We start from the raw sequence: 21097 nt of genomic DNA on the forward strand, positions 1-21097 counted from the left end.
ATCTCCTCTCCTCCTGGTGGAATTTTAGTGCACCATTTTAAGTTAAAGCTTTCCAGAAGCAGAACTTCTCAACTTCTATAGCATGCATGAATATAGCTATTCCGGAACTTTCTATTGAATGCATTTCACCGTCATACACGTAGCAAGCAAATTAAGGAGAATACAAAGGTATGATGAAATAATATGAACAAAGTCAAATAATATAATGAAAAAGTAATAAGTAACAGTAAATTAAAAAAAGTAAATGAAAATACAGTAAGAAAAAAAAAGTTGAGTTCTTTCAATCGAGTGTTGCCTGCTGGCACGAAGATCAGGAAATCGAACCTGCTGGGCCTAGAATCAGGGTATTTAGGACAGGGAATAAATCACATGTCTTGTTAACATAGCGTGGACTCCCAGTCTTTCTCGAACCTGCACAGGACCAAAGAAGTGATGCGTGTCGTGGCTGGAAGACCCACAATGCATCTGTCGCTGATCTCTGGCTAGCTTTTCCACGATATTTTTGTACAAGTTTCACCTGATCAAAAAAAAAAAAAGAAAAAGAAAACTGAAATTTAAGAATTCATTTGGAATAAAAGCAAAACCTTGGATTTGAATCTATAAAGAAAAAATGCTTGTGGAATGTAGGCTCTGAAAACAAGGTGGGTGAAAGAAGGAGTCTAAGTCACCTTCATCTTCTTTTTGGTGGCCCTGGATTTGTGATCTGCAATAGTTCAAGTTATTGTTTTGATGTTCAGCCTTGTCTTTTTGGGCCGAACATTTCGGTCCTGCAGTGTTTGAAAGTGTACCTCAGCTACGGAAAAGGTAAAGGCTCACGTGTGCAAATGTTGAAAAATTTATCATTGTATAACTGTCTTCCATTCTATTCTTTTCAAAATTAAAACATAATTAAAAAGAAAAAAAAAAAAAAAGATTTACTCCAAAGCTGGATTTCATGCATCACACCATAGGCTGTGTACAGTACCAGTGTAAAGTAAATACCGTGCTGCTTGAACTCCTTGTGTCCTTCAGTTTTACTACGCAAGGGGTATTTAATGAGAAGCGCTGTTTCTCATGTGACATAATAGGTGTGTGATGATCAATTCCATATGTTCTTTGAGAGGAGATCGTGTGTGTAGTAGAAAGAAAGAAATAGTGTGCGTGTAAAAATAAGTGAAGCCCATGTTGCGTTGGTTAAACCAAGTAGGTATGTAGAATCAGGTGTATAAATCATCATAATTTATTCATTTTAACATTTATTTTGAGATTTAACATTTAAATTTTATACGTTTACATACATTTTACTCCACCGCAGGCAGCTGGTAGCGGAGCGGTTAGAGCGGCTGCCATTGGGTCCAAAGGTAGCAGGTTTGAATCCGGAATCCAGCTAGTACCTTTCACCCAAGTGCTCAACCTAAATTGCTCTAGTAGGAATGACCCAGCAGTATAAATCAGTAAGTCGCTTTGGAGAGAAGCATCAGCTGAATAGGTACGTTTTACACAAGAATAATGACCCTCCCTACTGGGTTCACATACTCTCAAGCAGTTCTGTAGGTGTCCAGGGTTTCTTAAATGTTTTCAATCAGAGGTGCATTTTGTTTTCTATTCATGTTTCCCGAAATCGGTTCATTCATTTACTTCGAAGCCCTCTTTTTTCTGGCCGATCTGTTCTTCCGTTCAATAGGTGGTGCGTGGGAACGTGTCGCGTCCACCTCGTTTAAACACGTTTCTTATCATACATGTTCTGACATAGTGATGTCTCCTCCTTTAAAGCTGCTCCTTTTCAGATGCCTTTCAAACGAATTCGCCCGATTCTTTTCTCAGACCCGTCCTGCGTCCTCTCTGTGCCCTCGACGCTCCTGCGGTGCGTCGCTTTGCATGCGGAGCTGAATGGCCGTCCGGGGATGCCTTATGGCCAGTGCTGCTTAAAGAATGGCAACAAAAGGCTTGCATTGTAAAGCCCCCATCCCACCCCCCCCCGTGCCCCCAGCAGACTTCACAATAGCATGATGGCACAACAGACCCTTAACCCTCTCCCCGGGGGGCCCCGGGAACACACACAAACGTGAACCTTGCGCTGACTCCGAGGGCCAGCAAAGACCCCAGAGGAGCCGAGCTCAAGAGGAGGCGGCATCCTGAAAGGGACGTAATCCGGGGCCTGTTTACGGTGCTAGACGGGTATCAGCACAATGACACAGTGCATGCAGATATATCTTGGAGTGTGTGTGTGTGTGTGTGTGTGTGTGTGTGTGTGTGTGTGTACAAGTGTGTGGTACATATTTTAGAAAGCTTGTTGAGGATGGTTATGAGTAAAATATTTCCATAATGGTACAACAGGTGTTCTGAGAAAGTTATCTATCTATCTATCTATCTATCAATCACTGCAGCGCCAGTCAGTGTGGATTTCCCAAAATGACAGGAGGACGACACACTCCTGAGTGTCTCCTTCTGCGTGTGTGTGTGCGTGTGTGTGCAGTGCATGTGCAGCTACACTTCTCTGATGCATCAGCTCTTGTATCGACGCTGGCAGAGCTAAATGAGAGGAAGCAAACGGAATATACAGGCGACTCTGTAAACTCGCAGGCGAAAGAAAGGGACACTTCATTCAATACAGTTTAAATTTATCCTTTATTGAATTATTTATTCCTTCATATCTATTAAAAAAAAAATCTATTAGCTGAAACCACCCACGACCATCCATCATGGAATGACAAATGTTATCATGCTGTTAATAATAAAAATACTTTACCGGAATTACGACGTATTGTGTATCACTGGACTTAGTGGTATCTCAACTTACATCTTGTCTAATTATGTATTTTTAGAAACTAAGATTCATGTGGCCCAAATGCAGCAAGTATATAATCTTGCCCTGAGCTTGTTTCGCATGCATTTCTGCACTATTTTTATGAATAGGGGGTTATTGATTTTTTTACTGCAACACCATTAAGCTAAAATGCCAAGGAGGTTTTAATATTAATAACACATAACTCAGCTATGAGCCATTCTGTTTGCATACATTACCAGATAAGTATGTGTGCACAGATATTATCTTAGGAACCTCGAGTTTCCGTGCCACGGCAGTATTAACAAACAAATAATATCACTCCAGTTATGACACCTGTGATTACTTTTCAGTTTTTCTCTATGAAAAAATGAAACTGCCGCTATCTCAGGAGAGCTACATAAGGCCTCTTTATTTAGTGTAGGTAAAGTGATACAGAGTGCGACAGGCAGCGGCTATTCATCATGTTCAGGCAGAAAAAAAATGCTTTTGATGAGTTTACGTACAGTACTATACGGTGCTTACAGCTTTCCCACAGGTTTACCAGTTAGTCTGTGCAACCTGCTTTATGACAAAACACACATATAGGGCAAAGTATAAATGTGACTCTTGGAGGAAATGTTTGTTTGTTCGTTCGTTCAGTTGAATAACTGGCCTTTCTAAGCCTTAAACAGTCATTGCTTTGGATCCTTGATCGCAGCAGGAGTGATGGCATCCATTCTTTCGCACGTGGGGAAAGAGCTTCCTCTCTCCCTCAGAACTGCTGAATCCCTTTCAACGTTCAAGAAGGGTCTCAAAACACATCTCTGCAAGGGGGTCAACTTTATATTTCCTAGCGGACTCTCTTCTACAGGTGACCATCTGTGAGAAGTGTCAGCGAAGACGGTGCCGTCAGACCAGCAAACTGTGCTTCGATAATCTTGCGTCTTCATCTAAAGGTCTTCACCTGATACAAAACTTTTCTTTACTATCAGCTGTATGTTACTTTGGGAAGAAGTGTCTGCTAAACAAATAAACGTAAAGTAGTCATATGTAGTCACTACATGCATGAAATCTAATGGGAAAGTGTTGTTACAGGTCCGTAAAATATAGTTTATGAAGTGCTAGTTCTTCTCTAAGGTGTAAATCTGAAACTGTGATGATAAAGTGTCAATGCTACTGGTGCGCAAGGCTTTACCTGAGCCCCTGTGGCTGTTTACAAGTTTTTATGTAAATATTCATGTTCACATGGATGAAATTGCATGCATCTGCTGCATGGTTATTCCAATAAGGTAATTTACTGGAATCTGGTCGTTTTGATGTTTTGAAGAGCGTCCCGAGCCACAACTTAGACTTCAGCGCACGTTGGATAAATTGCATCGGTCAGGTTTATGTCAGATCAAGGTCAGCTGCCTTGGTCAGGTGTTTTTTATGTATCTTTGTATGGATGCACAGCACTGCTTGAAAACATGTGAACGTTTGCCTGTTGTGTTCCTTAGTTTTACCATAAAATGGGTATTTAATGAGAATCAGTGTTTCTCATGTGACATGTTAGATGTGTAATGACCAATTCCATATGTTCCTTTAGAGGAGATCATGTATAGTAGAAACACACAAGTAGTGCAGGTGTAAAGATAAGAGAAGCCCAAGTTTTATTGATTAAACCAAGTAGGTAAGTGTACTCAGGTGTGTAAATCATAGTCTTTTATTCATTTTATTAGTTTATTTTAAGATATAACATTTAGGTTTCATAAGCTTATTTTAATATTTTACACAAGGATAATGATCATCCCCTTGGGGTTCACATACTTTCGACCATATTTCTCAAGCAGTTGACACTTTTCTCAAAGCAGATTTACAATGTTAGGGCAGTACACTAAGGTACTTACAATGATTTACTGATTTATAAACCTGGCACGTTTTCAAGGCATCTGGAAGCATAGGAGTTAGAGCTACTGCCTTTGGACCCAACGGTTGTAGGTTTAATTCCCACCTCTGGCTGTAGTACCCTTGCCCAAGTTATTTACCCTAAAATTGCTTTGGTAAAATTACCCACCCGTATAAATGGGTAAATAATTGTAAGCAACTCAATGCTGTAATCTGCTTTGGAGAAAAGTGTCAGTGAAACGAAAGAAACTTTGGGTCTTTAAAGTGCTCTAATCACTGCTTCACCTGTTGCTCCTATATGAAATGTTCTCTTCTGGCCTCCGTGGTCAATGTGCAACTCGAGCTTCTTGTTCTTGATGGGAAAATTTCCCGCTCATAAGTCGAATGCAGTTTAGGCACCTTGGCTGCTACACGACCTGTTAGAAAAGCCAACTTCACTGAGAAAGACGGAGGCCTTCAGATCATAGGGTACACGTGGAACGAGTTGAGGGATTAGCAAAATCCAGGATAAGATCTGACCAGTTTGAACCATCTTACAAAGAACGGGCTCGGAACCCGCAGCACGGCCGAGCGGCCCTTCGGGACTGTGTGCAAACGTATGGGAAATCTCGACGTGGCAGGAAGAAAGACGGAATATTTCCTTGTGTTTCTCAGTCACGGCTCCTGTAGCGAGAGACAGAGAGCCTGGAGCTAAATGAAATCTTTGACTCATTGTTATTGTTTGACAGCAGCTCCTCGTGAGGCCTGTGCGGGGACATGGCCGCTGGAAAACTGCTCCTAATTCATAACCAGCTGCTGGGTCAGAATTCTGATGTGGCTCTGGCTTGACAGGATATTGGAATATTCTCTTATAGTCGACGCTTTACTCTGTTATTCACTACGCCCCTTTTCCCCAGCGGCCCTGGTCTTTACAGTGGAGGGAAAAAAAAAAAACATGACAATAACAACAGCATTCTCTCAAGATCACCAACAATCACAGATGATGATCTGCCACATTGATCCCACCCAGAACCTGCTTTGGTTCAACCACCGGTTCCTCGCCTTTTTCAAGCCGCTCAGCCCTCTGAGAACCCTGAAAACCAATGATCCCTTTAAAAAAAAAAAAAAAGATAAATTCAGGAAAAAATTGCACTCTGTCCATTGCACTAAAAATGAATCACCTCCACAAAAAATTATGGTAAAAGACGAAGGACACCGAATACCAAGGAGCACGATCGCTACTGTGAGCGGTTCAGAAGGCTGCATGGGTGAAAATCACAGTAAGCGACATACTGAGTGTCTAAATTGAAAAATCAAATGTATTTAATTGAATTTATTTAGCTGCAGTGTGCTCAAGAGTGTGTGTCTAACAGTAGCTGTGTTATCATGTGACTCAATAAAATGTAAAGTATTTATGGTGTGTGTACTACATATTAATGATGTTATTATTGTAGGCTGCATTACTGCCCTCGGGCCACATGTTGGACACAGCTGTCATGGATATTAAAGGCAATGTAATATTTCTATTTTCTCCTTAACCTGTTTAGTTAAAAAACGTTATGTTCAAAGCAAGCCTGCGCTTCACGAAACACCCTGGAGCCCATCAGACCCCTAAGGGATCCAGGAACCCCAGGTTAGGAACCTATGTTTCAAAGCTGGCACAGCGAGTAGCCTGCTGTCTCACAGTAGCGGGGTGGTGCAAGAGGACATAGGTTCAATCCCTGCTCAGTCTTTGTGGAGTTGGCATGTTCTCCCTGTGTCTGCCTGGGTTTACCTCCAGGTGCTCTGGTTTCCTCCCACCCTCCAAAGACATGCTGTTCAGGTTCACCCATAGTGTGCGACAGAGAGAGTGTGTTCCACTGATGTATGGATGAGTGACCCAGTGTAAGGAGTGTATCTAGCAGTGTAAGTTACCATGGTGATTAAGGTGTGTGGGCTGATAAGACTACATAGAGTTCATTGGAAATCACATGGGGGGGAGGGGGTCTGATAAATAAGTGTGAAGGGTTTCCTCCTAAGGACAGGAAATAGTTCTAATGGTAGGTTCCTTCTTGGCATTTTCCTCTTAAGTAAACATTAAGTTCTCAAAACTGAGTCACGATTAAATTGCCCTCAACATGAGAACTTCTTAATGGACTTCAGGTTTATATTATTGACAATTCCTGGGCCCGGAATGAACCGCAAGCCTGTGCTTCTGTCCTTTCGGTGCGAAGATGCAACAGGTGCCTTGAAATCATTTATTAAGTCTGCTCCCGTGTCAGGAGAGAATAATGTAATTATAATGTTACCGGAGCTTGACATTTCGTCACTGTCTAAAATACCTGCCCTTAAAATAGTATTTCACACTGCGACGGCAACATGGCAAAAAATAAATGGTGTCAGAGTGTCACTGTTTAAATAGATCAGAGCTTTGCTAAAATAAAAATGATTTTGGTGCGTCGCAGCGCCAGACATCGTTTCTCTTGAGAATATCGCACTAATTTGCATCCTTAAGGAGCGAGAAAGGTGACCAGAGGGCTGCCGTTATTTAAAATGATGGCTATTATCTGACCGCAACTGTTTCCCGATGTTATGATTCATTGTGGTGGTGTAATGTGTTGCTCGGAATGTCCGCGGTGCTCGGTGAGGCTAATGGATTACTTTTCAGGTGTGTGCGGGGGACACAGGTGGGTGATTTGGTTCACCTGGTTCACTCGGTGCTTCGATAACTCGATTTTTTGCTCCTTAACTCAACCGTCGGCAATTTAAGGTGCGACCAAATCCTCCCGTAGGGCCTGTGCATTAATCTTCCGTTCAAGATCTGATCCCTGCAATTCGATCCTTTAAGTATGACGTTCGCAACCGGTCCTGCATTTACACTTTATGGAGTCGGAGCCCGTTCAATATTTTTTACTCCTGTAAGAGCAGCCAAAATGTTTAAGGGGAAGAAGAACTCAATGTTGTCTTTATTTTGCAGGCACTTTTCCCCAAAGTGAATTCCAATTAACTCTACGTAGTGTTACTATCAGCCCACACACCTTATTCACCGTGGTGACTTACACTGCTAGATACACTACTTACACTGGGTCACTCAACCATACATCAGTGGAACACACACACACTCTCTCTGTCACTCACACACTGTGGGTGAATCTGAACAGCATGTCTTTGGAGAGTGGGAGGAAACCAGAGCACCCAGAGGAAACTCACACAAATACAGGGAGAACATGCAAACTCCACACAGGCTGAGCAGGGATCGAACCCATTTCCTTTTGCACCACCCAGGCCCCCAGTCATCCTGAAACAGCTGGCAAAAAAAAAAAAAAAGAAAAAAACGGACTGGTGCTTTAGATATTTAAGGGAGCTGATATATTCAAGTAGGATTATAGTGCATTAAAAGTTTTTATTAACTTACATAAGGACAATAACAGCAAAGAAAAAAAAAGACTCGCTGCATGTGTGGGTGCAAATGTCACCAGCGTTTAAGCGCCGTGTTTTGCTGGGGTCACTGTGCTGCACCCCCGCCTCTATTCGGCACCGCTAGAACATCAGGGTGAAGCTCCAGTTCATCCACAGTGTATGGAACCCGTGTCTGTGCAGGCCACACACACACACACACACACACACACACACTGCAGCAGCTCGCCCTCCAAACACAACTGGCCTTTAGAAATCTTTGACTGGGGGGCTCATTAAGATTCCTGTCGCACGCAGCTGACACAAACAGGCGCCGTTTAACATTTCTGTTTCCCGTTCTTTTGAGAACCCGACGCCGAGCGAGAAAACATATTGCGGGGCCTTCTTCGCGTGCGTCGCGGACGCCTGCCGCTACCTCGCGCCTCCGCCCTGCTCTGTCTTCCGCAACTCCGCCGGAAATGTACGACAAATCCGCCGATTTGTATTAAAGCTGCACGGTGGGGTGAAGTTTGGTAATTGTCAGTGGCGCACGCTTTTTGGAGGAGGGAGCGCAAGACTGAGCAGGGCACTCATAATTCATTTATCAACACTGCTTTTCCATGGAGCTAAGGCACATTTTCAATTAGGTTCCTCGTAAGAATGCTCGCCTGGGCTGGCTGGGGCCTATGGGGGGGGGGGGGGTCCACATTCGTCTCCTGAATTTATTGAGGAAGCCTGTCAGGGGGCTGGGTGCTGGGGGCTTGGGGGGGGGGGGTGTTCGCCTCAGACACAAACTCCATAATTAGCCGTTCGGTGCTTTTCATGCATCTTTCTATAGCCGTCAGATGTGTTCCCCCCATGTCCTTCTAACGCAAACAAACTTGTCTCGTGCTTGCATTTTACAGTTGTATATTATACAATAAATTGAAATATATATACCTATCGAGTAATGTAAAAAAACTGAAAAAATAATCATGGACAATAATTTATATATCCTGTATACATATATATATATATAAATGATACATTATAAATATAAATTATTTGACACACCTATTATGTCAATATTTGTATATGTGTTTACATATATATGCATATATGCAGCACTGTGCAAAAGTTTTAGGCACTTGGTTGCGGAAAAAAAGCTGTAAAGTGAGAATGCTTGCAAAAATAATGCTCTTAATTAATTAATTTCCTACAAAGTTTAGTAACCATCCATCGTCAACAATCGCTTGGCCAGGTCCCGCTCTCTGGTGGGTCTGGGGTTCGAGTCCTGCTTGGGGTGTCCTGTGGCGGACTGGCGTCCCGTCTGGGGTGTGCCCCCCGCCCTCTCCAGCCTTGCGCCCTGTGTTGCCGGGTTAGGCTCCGCTTTGCCGCGGCCCAGCTTGGGACAAGCGGTCTCAGACAGTGTGTGTGTGTGTGTGTGTGTGTGTGTGTGTGTGTGTGTGTGTGCACTTTCTTTCGTTAATGACATACAAAACCCTTACTGTGATACTGTAACTTTTTGCAAAAGGAATGCCTGGAAATCTAAAATATGCTCTTTCCCATTGACACTAATACAGAAGACATCAAATAACCATCTAAAACAAATGTTTTTGTGAAACATCTAAGTGCCTAAGACTTTTGCACAGTACTGTATATATATATATATATTCGCAAAAAAGAATTGCCCTTAAATTAAACATGAAATTGCTCTCAGCAATTCAGCATGAATCACAGGATGGCAAAGGCATTTTCTTAGTATTTTCTTCAACAAAGACATGCAGCAAACATTGTAACTCCTGCTCTCTGATTCAGTCCCTCCCCAAGAAAAATGGGCAGTAAGCCCACCCTGGTGTTGTGGATAGACAGAGGAAGAGAAAACATATAAATAATACATGGGCCATTACAGTGGTACTCTAATGGTATTTACTGTGTACAGTGGCAGAAAGCATATTATGATTAATAATGCATCTCTATTAATCTATTTATGATGGAATGAATGGCTCTTTCCATTTAACGGGACACCCAGGAGCATCTAAATTAACAGAATCCCGGAGAGCGGACAAACAAAACTTAGAGCTCCACACAAACTAATGGGACTTTGCGATGACCTCTTTGAACTGTTTATCGGCCATATTTTTTAAATTTATTTATTTTTGTTCTGAGATGGAATCAAGTAAACAGCACTGATTGGCCGTGCAGTTTGCATATCATTAAGCGAGAAAGTTGCACCAAGAGCAAAAAATTTCTATATTTTCTTTTGACCATCAGACCATCTTGTGAGGGAAACAGAAAAAAAAAAAAAAACGTGTCCATGTCGTTCCCGCTGATACACGCATCCCGGGACCGAGTCGAGAATCTAACTTGTGTGCTTTGTCGAATATGAGACGGCAACACATTTAAAGGTGTTGCCAGTACTTTGAGAGTCGTGGGAAGGACTAGTGACCACACCTCATGCTGAGCACCTCCAGCAGAATCCAGAATGAGGAGACAGCTTATGAACCCCCTCCGGCACCTTCCGACTCCGACGTGATAGATGGAGTAGATCAAACCAGAAGAAATCCAATGCCGGGTTCCGATTAAATAACCCCAAACAGTGAACTGAGCTCTCGCTCGCTTTTTCCGGGTCTGACAGACACGGGCAGCGCGGTAAGTGGATTGCGGGGCCCTCGGTCCCTTTTGCTGCGTTTTTAGGGGCCGGGGCAGCGGAGGAATTAAGAGAGAGACGGATATGGCTGAACACTCGGTACAAATGAAAAGAGGGAAGTCGGGACCTGTCTCCTCTTCAAAACTCTGAATGGCATGGAGAAGAGGACACATTAAATGAAGTTTCCCATTTTCCACGCAATCGGTGTGGAAGTCCGCATATCCGTACCAACGGTGACTGTGTGCTGTATCAGCGCTACATTACGGACCTATCAAACATTTACATGTATTCATTTAACAGACGCTTTTCTCCAAAACGACGTAGATCTCATAGAAAATGCAATATGTTCATTACATTAGCAAGAAGAGACTTAGCTGCAGATGTGTGATTCTAAAGTACAGCTCGTTTCTTTCCCCCATATGAACCAATGTACATCACACAAGTAGCTGTATAAAAATTTATATTGAATATTGACAATTCTTGATCACCTTCCTAGTAACTTTTGTTTTTGGCAACATCTATAAACGGGGGCGCGGTGGCACAGCGGGCTTGGCTGAGTCCTGTTCTCTGGTGGGTCTGGGGTTCGAGTCCTGCTTGGGGTACCTTGTGATGTACTGGCATCCCATCCTGGGTGTGTCCCCTCCCCCTCTGGCCCTGTGCCCTGTGTTGCTGGGTTAGGCTCTGGCTTGCCGTGACCCTGCTTGGGATAAGGAGTTTCAGACGGTGTGTGTTTGTGTGACACGTATGAACATGGGGGGGTTAGGGTTAGGTTTGGCTGGTGGATGATCTGGGGCGCAAGCCCTACTTGGGGGGTCTTGCAAGGAGCTGGCATCCTGTTGTAGGTGTATCTCCTCCTGCTTTGGCCTTGCACCCTCTGTTGCTGGGTAGGCTCTGGCTTGCTGCAACCCCACTCAGGACAAGTGGTTGTTGAAAATGACATAACATATAAACATTTATGTTACATTACAGGAGTAGCTGTGTAAAGGTTTATCCGGGCACGATCTTAACGTTATGGCGCATGAACATTTACACCTTACATGAAATTAAGAGATGATGGGTGAAATGAGTGCGGAAGAGGTGAGTTTTCAGACCCTTTTTAAATGTGGACAGAGATTCAGCAGTTCTGAGTGGGAGGGGGAGGTCGTTCCGCCACAACGGAGCCAGAACCGAGAATCTCCACGCTTTACCTTTCGTGCGTGGGACCACCAAGCGGGCAGATGTGGAAGAGCGTTGCAGTCTGGATGGGGTGTAGTGGATGATCAAGTCTTGTAGATAGCTGGGAGCAGCTCTATTGATGCATTTGTAGGCCATAACCAGGGTCTTAACAAACAAACACATTGTGCATGTGCTATAATCCTTGTGCCAGAAAAGAGCAGTTATGAAGATTTCAACATGCTTCATGATCATCCTCTAGTGTTAGTAACTGTAATCCGCATGTTATTATTCTTTGCTTAGCTGACACCTTCGGCCAAAGTGGCTCGCAGCGTTCGATAAGCATTTTTTTTCAGGGATCTGAACATTCACACTGCGAGGCATTCTTTCTGCGTTGCCTCAGAGTCAGTACCATGATCAAGCAATAGCAGAGTTTGAAGGGAGGGGGGGACCTTCACCTTGCAGGGCAACAAGTCCTAACTGCTGCGCCACCTGCTGGCCACTGCCGGCCCATAAAGCTGTTTCATGTGAGGCGCTGACTGGGTTTCAACTATGACATTAGAAAGAAAGAAAGAAAATGCATCATCTGAGGAATTACCACGCTGATCCCAGTGCCCACGGTGGACTGACTGGTGACTGACAGTCTCTGTCATGTCCACGTGTTTGTCCAACGTCCTTGTAGGTTTTCCCTGTAGGGACAAACAAAAGGGAGCTTAGATTTTGGGCGTCGCCATATGGGAGCTTTACCTCCCCATAATCTGTCTCCGCTCAGCTCTGGGTTTGACTGACAAACTGGGTGGCAATTCGGAGATTTAGGCTCCTTCATACGCGGGAACCGGGGATTAACGGATCCATTCCGCACCTGCACTTATTAGCATATAAGGTACATGTATTTATGAAAAGCTACGTCAGTGGGATAAACACTGTATAAATACTCCCCCCCCCCACCCCACACACACACTTTCTTGTTTACTTTTTTTAAAATAAGAAACATATAAAGGGACACTGGGAATCCAGGCGTCTTTACGCACCAACCCAGGGCGGCTCAGCGGTGCCAAGTTAGTTCTACCTTTTTCGATATGTTGCTTAAAACATTCTGTTGAAATGCAAAAAAAAAGTAGAATACAGGTGATTAAAATATATTTAGCTGGAGATCAGAAGAATCAGGAGCGTGCGGGGCAAGCGCAAGGGTGCTTTCTGGCATGAGTGGTACTCTTGCGGTATAACAGGGTAAAGCGTCCTGTACTTCTTCTCCGGAGCCCGGCGCGCGGAGATAGAGGCTCTGAGTTCAGCTTCGTCCTTAATTTTTTTTTTTTTTTTTATTTTCTTTAATGTGCCTCGCAGTGACTGAAGTATCTTTCATCCACTGTTTTCATCACTAGATGAAAAGACGCGGGACCGTGACGTGGGTCGGGCAGTAAAGGAAGGAGAGAGATAAACTAAAGGGTTAATAATAAAAAAAATATATATTTTATCCTAGGGCTCCGCGCTTTCAAACGGTGATACTCGAGCGGAGTGAAGGGAGATCTGCTCCAGCCCCACCCCTCCTCAAACCTTGCGCCGCTGCGCTCGCTCCCGCGAACCAGTCCTTGCCATAGTGTCATGGGGGGGAGTTCCTGCAGCGGGTCGGGTCTCTCCGAACCTCCACCATCCGCTCGTCTTCTGCTCATCCATATGGCTTGAGAGGGGGACGCGCGCCGCCGCTTCTTCATTCTCATCTGCTCTTCTTTTTCCTCCCAGAGCGTCCGATTTCTGGCGGCGTTAGGTTAGCGCGCGCCTTCTTCTTATTCTTCCTATTATTCTTATTATTATTATTATTATTCTGTATATATATATATATATATATTTTTTTTTTTTTTTTTTTTTTTTCTGGAAGGGGGGTGGGGGGGCGGCGGGGGTATGCCCGGATGGCCGCGGGTGGCCTCGCAGAGGAGAGTTCCCTCTGTCCTCAGCGCAGCTTTGACTCCTCGCCTTGACTCCTGTATGGAGCGGAGAGCAGAAGCAGCTGCCAGTCGGTGCGGGAGGAGCGGGAGCGGGAGCGGGAGCGGCGCAGTCAGCACGGGCACGTCGAGCGGAGCGCGCTGCGCGGCACCGCTCCGGAGTTAAAGGAGAGGAAAAGCTGCAGACCCCCCCGCCCCCTCCTCCCCCCTCCCAGGTAAGACACACTTTCTCACACATCTCAAGCGCATCTGAGAGGTTTTTTCTCCGGGCCGGGAGTTTAACGTCGTACGGCTGAAACTCCGCAGCGCAAATTATGAATGATGTGTCCGGGTTCGAGGGAGGAGCTCGGAGCTCCGCGGGCAAAGTGCGCGAACGAAGTGCTGCGGGAGATCGAACCTCGCGCCGCGCGCCGGGTCGCGATCGCGGGCGAACGCGCCGGAAAGGTGACGAGGAGACGGCTGGGAAAAAAAGGGAGGTCGTTTTCCAGGCAGCCGCCACATCTCGGGCGGCGAACGGGCCAGAGAGTCCAAACACACTTTTCACACAGCGGGTGCAAACACACTTTGACTTTCACACTTGCGTCGTCTTTCGGGGCACTTGGTTGGTGGCGGACGCGCGGCTCGGGAGCCGCCGGCGCGTGATCGATGAGCTGCTGACTGTTGCATCGCTAATTATTCAATTAGTATTCACCGGGTGCCCGTTTCTCTGCGGCGTCTTCTGCGGGACCTTCGCTCGGCCTTTATTTATCATCGCTTATATTGTTCATATTTATGACTCTGTTGAGAAGCGCGTCACTTCGCATCTGCTCTTCAACTCCTTCTTCTGGATATCGATGCGCGTTTAAAAGTAGACGAGTGGCCACTTTGCTGCTGCGATGTGCGCAGTGGCTCGTGCCCAGCGCTCCCGCAACGGGGTCCGTCGATGACTGTTAGGAATGAGTTATGATTTATGTTTATGACTGTGATTGCATGATGAGTGTGTGGATGCGGTGCGACTTTCCCCTTCCGCCGTGCTAGTATGAATTCGCAGGATGGGGAGAAGTGTCCGTAGTTTGTTTCTGTTCTTCTGTTCGGTTACCCGACTTAGGGGGTAATTAAAGTAAAATGAATTCGCGAGTCTCTTTCCCAAAAAAAAAAAAAAAAGAAAAACAAAACTGAAGCGTCATTTTCAAAATTCATCTTTTTTTTTTTCACTTGGCTTCATTATGACTGAGTGAACGTGCAGCAAAGGGTTATATACAGTATATACTATATATGTACAGCATATATAACATATCGGCCCGGGACTGTCGCGCTGCACCCTGAACGAACTCTGTTCGAATCCCAGTCCTGCTATAGCCTCGATCAAGGTACTTAACCTGAACTGATACGGTAAGAATGCTCTGCTGCAGAAATGACCAACAAGTCACTTCAAATTCTGTTATCTGACATTAAAGGTCACATTAGACTAAAATGAATGGATACATAACGGATAACAATAATCATATGAGTAATAACGGGAATGTCATTCCCAACGAGTCCCTTCAATATATGTGTATAACTCAAACTGAATACGATTATAATTGTTGGACCCCAGTAGTAGCTTCATCAATGAACGTTATAACTATATAATATGTTTTGGTTGACTTATGAACCTTCATCCTACAGCAACAGGCTAAGAAACAACAAGAGTAATAATAATAATAATAATAATAATAATAAAAGTGTAATAGAAATGAGGCCCCAACACGAGAAAGTGAGAACTAGAATGGGATGATGTCCTGGGATGATGCCCTGTGGTATGGTCATTTGGTCAGCTGGTCAGTGTTTTGATCAGTTTATGTGAGGTGTGGAAAGTGCTCTCACCCGACATATGAAAGCAGGTAAAGCCCCCCCCCCATCCCTCCTCGACACCGTGGGGTCGGTACCCCTCTCACCTTTGCGCGCCCCCGTGTACCGTGGCCGTATCCCCCTATGTAACCCGTGTCATCTGCCCCGGTGCAATACGGCTCTTCTCCACCAGGGGACGTGGCGGGCGGCTGTGGGACTTTCGGTCGCTGTGTCAGAGGAGTGTGTTCAGTGAGGGGGTCAAAAAAACACTCAACACCCCCTCGGCTCTGTCCCTAAGAAGCCTGACGTCTTCTTCACTCCCTGTGCCGTTATGATCATAATCTCTCCGAATTATGAATATGGAAACACTAGTTTGTCCGGATGATGGAAACGAAAGGCGCAACTTGGTCCGAGTTCAATCCTAGTGTAAAACACCACGGTTTTCCCGCAGTAAAGCTGCCACTGCGAGTCCGGAGGAGGCGCGACCCTCCTCCGCACAGCGCTGCGTAAACGCGACGCGGACGCCGCTTCTCGGCTCCTTCGCGACGGAGAGGGGCGCGCGGCGGTGCGCGAGCGCACGCACGGGCACGGGCACGAGCGCGATCCCGATGCCGCGTCTCTCTCCAGCGTGAACGGCGCGTCTCACTCTCTGCCTGGATGTCTCACTGTTTGTCTCCGCGTCTGCCCCGTTGTCTCGCTGTCCTTCTGTCTCACTGTCTCTTTCTCAGTGTCTGTCTCTTTCTCCCTTTCACTGTCTCCCTCTGTGTCCCACTGCGTTCGTTTCAGTCTTTCACTGTCTCAGTACCTCACTGTCTGTCTCTGTCTCACAGTCGCATTGTCTATCTCACTGTCCGTCTCACTCTCTGTCCGTCCGCCTGTCTCATTTTCTATCTCCCCGGCTCACTGTCAGTTCCTGTTTTTCTGTCTCAGTCCCTCTCTCACAGTCACACTGTTTTTCTCGCTGTTTGTCTAACTCCGAATGCTTGTCTCACCGGATGTCTGTTTCATTTTCTGTCTCCCCGGCTCACTGTCAGGTCCTGTCTGTCTCCCTGTTTGTCTCACTTTCTGTCCATCTCACTCTCTCAATGTCTGTCCCAGGTTCAGTTGCTGTCCCACTGTCCTAAGTGTCTCACTGTCTGTCCACCTGTCTGTCTCGCTTTCTGTCTCCCCGGCTCACTGTCAGTTCCTGTCTGTCTCCCTGTTTGTCTCAATTTCTGTCCATCTCACCCTCTGAAAGTCTGTCTCACTGACTGCCTCAGTTTCAGTTGCTTTCCTGCTGTCTTAAGTGTGTCACTCCCTGTCTCACTGTCCACCACACTGTCTCCTTGTCTGTCTCACTTTGTGCCTCTGGACCTCACTACCTGTCTCGCTCTCCGTCTCATTGTCTGTCTCACTGCCTGCCTTGGTTGTCTCCATTGTGCTTCTTAATGCATCATGTCACAGACTTCATTTTAACTGATTAAATTCTTCTTGTTTCTGAAAGACATAAACATTTTCATTTTCAAAAAATTCTACACGTTTCAGTTAAGAAGAGAATAGGGTACCGTGCTGCACACTGTGCCTGACCTCCTTCCGTACCGCAGTGAGTTTGGTGTGTGTTTCAAAAAGCTTCTGGTTATAAAAAAGCATTTAATTAATGCTTCATGGAAAACCAAGACTTCAGTGTTTCAGCCTTTGTACGGCAGCAGAGATTAAAAAGAGAATGAAAGAGTGCGGTGGTCCCGTCGCACCCCTGCCCACCCGTACCCCAGTTCCACTATTTTTGGGTTTATCTACTGCAGAGACATATGTCGAACATTAGATGATAATCACTATGTTATGCCTAACAGTCACAGTGTCTGAACGGTTGTGGAACGTGATTGATTTGCGGAGCCCTTCAGGGTGATACTTGACTGGTTCGAGAAGGAACTGAGCCGTGACGTTACACGTTTCTTGGAGCTGGGAGTTTTCCGCTTCTTCCGTTGCCGTTGGTGGCACAGCAGGTAGTGCTGGTGCCTCACTCCTCCTGGACTGTGGATCCAGACTTGGGTTCAAATCTGGCTCAGGAGGTGTGGAGTTTGCATGTTCTCCCCACATCTGTGCAAGTTTCCTCCTGGTCCCCCCGAGTCCAAAGATATGTTTTAAGTGAAGTGGTGACGCCAAACCACCCGTAGCGTGTGAATGAGTGTGTGATTGCTCTACGATGGTCCGCCATCCTATCCGGGGTGGACCTTGTCTCATAGCTCAGCTTTCCAGGCTGTTTAGTGGTCTTTTTTTAATATTTTTGAAGAAGCACACACACACACACACACATGGTCATAGGCTTCTGTATATTTGTTCTATTCACACACCAGTAGTAACAAACCACCCACTAGCAAGGCTCCCACATCTTATGTCAATTAGTAGTGTCTTGCTATACAATAATAATAATAATAATAGATTTCTCCATATCAATTCTATATTTAGGTCATGTAAAGTATGCTATATCTCTCCAGCTGTTTCTTGAAATGCACTTTTATTTTCACTGAGATATACATCGCTTTGGATAAGTGTCTGATAAATTAATAAATCTAAATGTAATTGTACATGTGCTTCAGCAGCATCTTTAGCACTTTCACCCCCAGAGACACTCATGCTCATAGTGCACAGAATGTTTTCCGTTAGACTCATCTTTTTTTGGGGACATGTAACACTGCCATAGAATAGATTTCTTAAACTGGTTCGGAACGACCGTCTCTGCAACGGTTCTCAGATCGGTGCCACTGTGGGGACACTTTCTGTCCCTGTTTGCGCTCAGGTTTGAGAATAGACTGTGTTGTCATGCTGTTGTCACCAGTCCAGCTCTGTCTCCTTGGTGATGTACAGCAGTAAGGCTTTATACTTCACCTTTGACCCCACCGAGCCACATGGGCTCTCCTGACTTTACCGTAGGCTCAATCACAGCTTCTGGGTGAGGCTGTTACGCTGAAAGTTCTTGCCATGCTCCGGGATTGGCACGATGACCCCGTCCTGGAAAATCAGACACGTGTGGGGGGGCCCCTGTGGGATGCCCCGAGGGCCCTGCGGACAGTGCACAGCTGGGCGTGCAATGTGTTTATGCAGGTCAATTCTGCGGACTGAGTGTGTACCAGCACATCCGGGGAGGCCGGATTGGCAGCCAGCTGGGGGGCGGAGGCAGTCGGACAGCACACTTAGAGCATACGGAGCGGATGGTGCCGCCTGTACATGTATTTATGGTATTTGCAGATCAAAGGGATGAACTGGTCTGCAGCTTCCGCATTCAGGCGGAGGCAAATTCGTTTGTTCTGTTTGGAGTTTCTAGGCCACATTGGTAGTAATATCCACAGCAAACCCGCTGGCCCAAACAAAGGACTCTTTAGGTTATATGCCATATACTGTTGTTCATCTGTTAATAACAAGCAGAGAGAGGATGATGATAATAATAGAAAATGTGTCTGGAGGCGGAGCTATAGAGCCCGTTAAGAAGCACCGAATGGCTGAACTTTGTCACCGTCTCGCTCCGCGGGAGAGTTATTTACCTACTCTGTATTTTCCCCACATGGAATATAATTTACTATCAAAGATGATTCAGCATGAATGTATCAAATTTTGAAACTCATATTGTTCTGTTAGTTGTAGGTTCGCAGTAATTTTGCAGACAGCATATTCAGAGATTCAATTTTATGGCCCTCCGACTGTGCAGCAGCAAGAGTTCCTGGAGGGTGAATAGATGGGGAAAAAAAAAACAAAACACTGTGAAAAATATGAGTTTTGAAATCGGAAGAAGGAGCTTGTCACAAGGTATTTGCTGACTGGGTGGGGTGGGGCGCGGGGGGTCAGATATTAATATAGGGAGCCATCTGACTCCTTGGAATATCGGTTTTGGTTTCCATCCGCATAAAGGCACTCTTGTTCCGAAAGAAACTTTGAATATGGCTTTTAAGTTTCCGCAGTTCAGTGAGGCGGAAACACGTATTGTCTTCGGTACGGCTTAAATAAAACTGATGGCGAGGAAAAGGAAAAAGAGGGAGAAAAGAAAAAAAAAATCAGTGAGCGTCTGTAGCGTACGAGGACTCGGGTGAAGCTGATCTATGCAAATCTCTCACTCGGCACTGCTTTCCCCTTCTCGCGTTCACTAGTGATCAGCAACTGTGAAATGCACTGACCAGGCGAAGTGGGGCGGGGGGATGGGGGAGGGGCGGCGAGGATCCGTAGGAAAGAAATGTTCAGTTACTAAGCACTTGTAATCCCGTTGTAAAGTGAGGCTTGTAAATGAGATTAGAGGGTTTAGATAACACCCTTCCCCGGTGCCAGTGTCACCCCGGCTCTGTTGTCGGCGGCGTGGAAATAGAGAGCCGGTCCTTCTGCGCTGGCCCAGGAAACAACCAGGAAGCTCCAGGATGGGATTCCTTGATGGATTCATGATGGATTCCTGGGGGGCATCGGATAGTCCTCGGAACATCAAACTTCAAGCATCGCTTCTTCGTTGTGGCTGCTTCATGCTTTCAGCCTTAAAGTTCAGTCTGTTGAAAATTATTGTTTTTCCGGAGCTCTTGGCCTAGCCCCATTTTTGACTTGGTTGCACGTCTTTGGAAAAGACCGGAAACGCGCACACACACACACACACACCACAGCGAGAGGAGAATACACACAAATGTGATGAAGTCAAGCAATTGGAACTGGCCATGTATCTCAGGGAAAGAACTCGGCAGTTGGGTCCAAGTCTTGCACCAGTGGTCTATGAACTCAAGGAAGGAATGCTTCTTTGATGGCATCTCTGGGGACCTGTGATTTTCCATTGCAGATTTCCTTCTCCTTGTACTTCAACTCGTTTTCTTGAAGAAAGAAAGAAAAAAAAAAAACTCTGCAAGTATTGACTATAAAGGAAGTTCGGAACACCTAAAGGCTTTGACAGAATGGGACCTCTAGGGACCCCTTAGGAGGATTTTGCTGCAGGAGCCGTGCCGCTAAAAACCAGGGCTGCTTCTTGTTGGAAGCTGCGTTTACAAGGCTATTAAAAACGGCTCTCCTTCAGTGCCGTCTGCTTCTTCTGCCCGTGAAACCCAAAAGGAAGGAGCCCTTCATTTTCTACGGACTTCTGGGCCGCAGCAAACTCGCGCGCGCACATGCAACGCAATTACACACACAGCCAGTGAAATACACACTCGCGCAGACAGTCGCAGATACATCGAACGCTTATCCTTTAGAAGCCGAAGGTCATACATGCCTGTGTTCCCATGTCTTTTGTTTTGATGCATAATGCATCTTTGTGCCTCTTGCTGAATGTACTGCATGAAGTATCTTTGTTGCTCTTCCCCAGGGTAGGGCTTCAGGTTACGTTTTAGCCTCCACCCTCGTCGGCGTAACCCCGACAGACGCCGCCCTGATATAATAATGATACACCGCAGCCTCTTTTTACTCTCTGCCCCCAGGACAGATCTGCTCCACTTTTGTCCATCGCTGCGAACTGGCGGTCAAGGAGCAGCCCAGAGCCATTTCACAACACCTGTAGAACTGGATTTCCTTCCGACGGGTCGAAAATGATCATAATCCCTAGTTAGGAAAAAATGGGACGCAATGAAACACTTGTTGGTACAACGAATG

The 21097-nt window shown here is 45.7% G+C and overlaps 1 protein-coding gene across 1 annotated transcript in view; it reads left to right on the forward strand.

Annotated features, from left to right (window-relative positions):
* The first annotated feature begins 12918 nt into the window (after positions 1-12918).
* The window catches only part of cdh7a (cadherin 7a), an 86153-nt gene continuing 77974 nt past the window's right edge, over positions 12919-21097 (forward strand). Inside the window, exon 1 of the mRNA XM_029253486.1 lies at positions 12919-13530. The gene's annotated coding sequence lies outside the window, so the exon portion shown is untranslated. The remainder of the gene's footprint in view (positions 13531-21097) is intronic.

Source organism: Scleropages formosus, chromosome 7, assembly GCF_900964775.1.
Source record: "Scleropages formosus chromosome 7, fSclFor1.1, whole genome shotgun sequence".
Taxonomy (NCBI): domain Eukaryota; kingdom Metazoa; phylum Chordata; class Actinopteri; order Osteoglossiformes; family Osteoglossidae; genus Scleropages; species Scleropages formosus.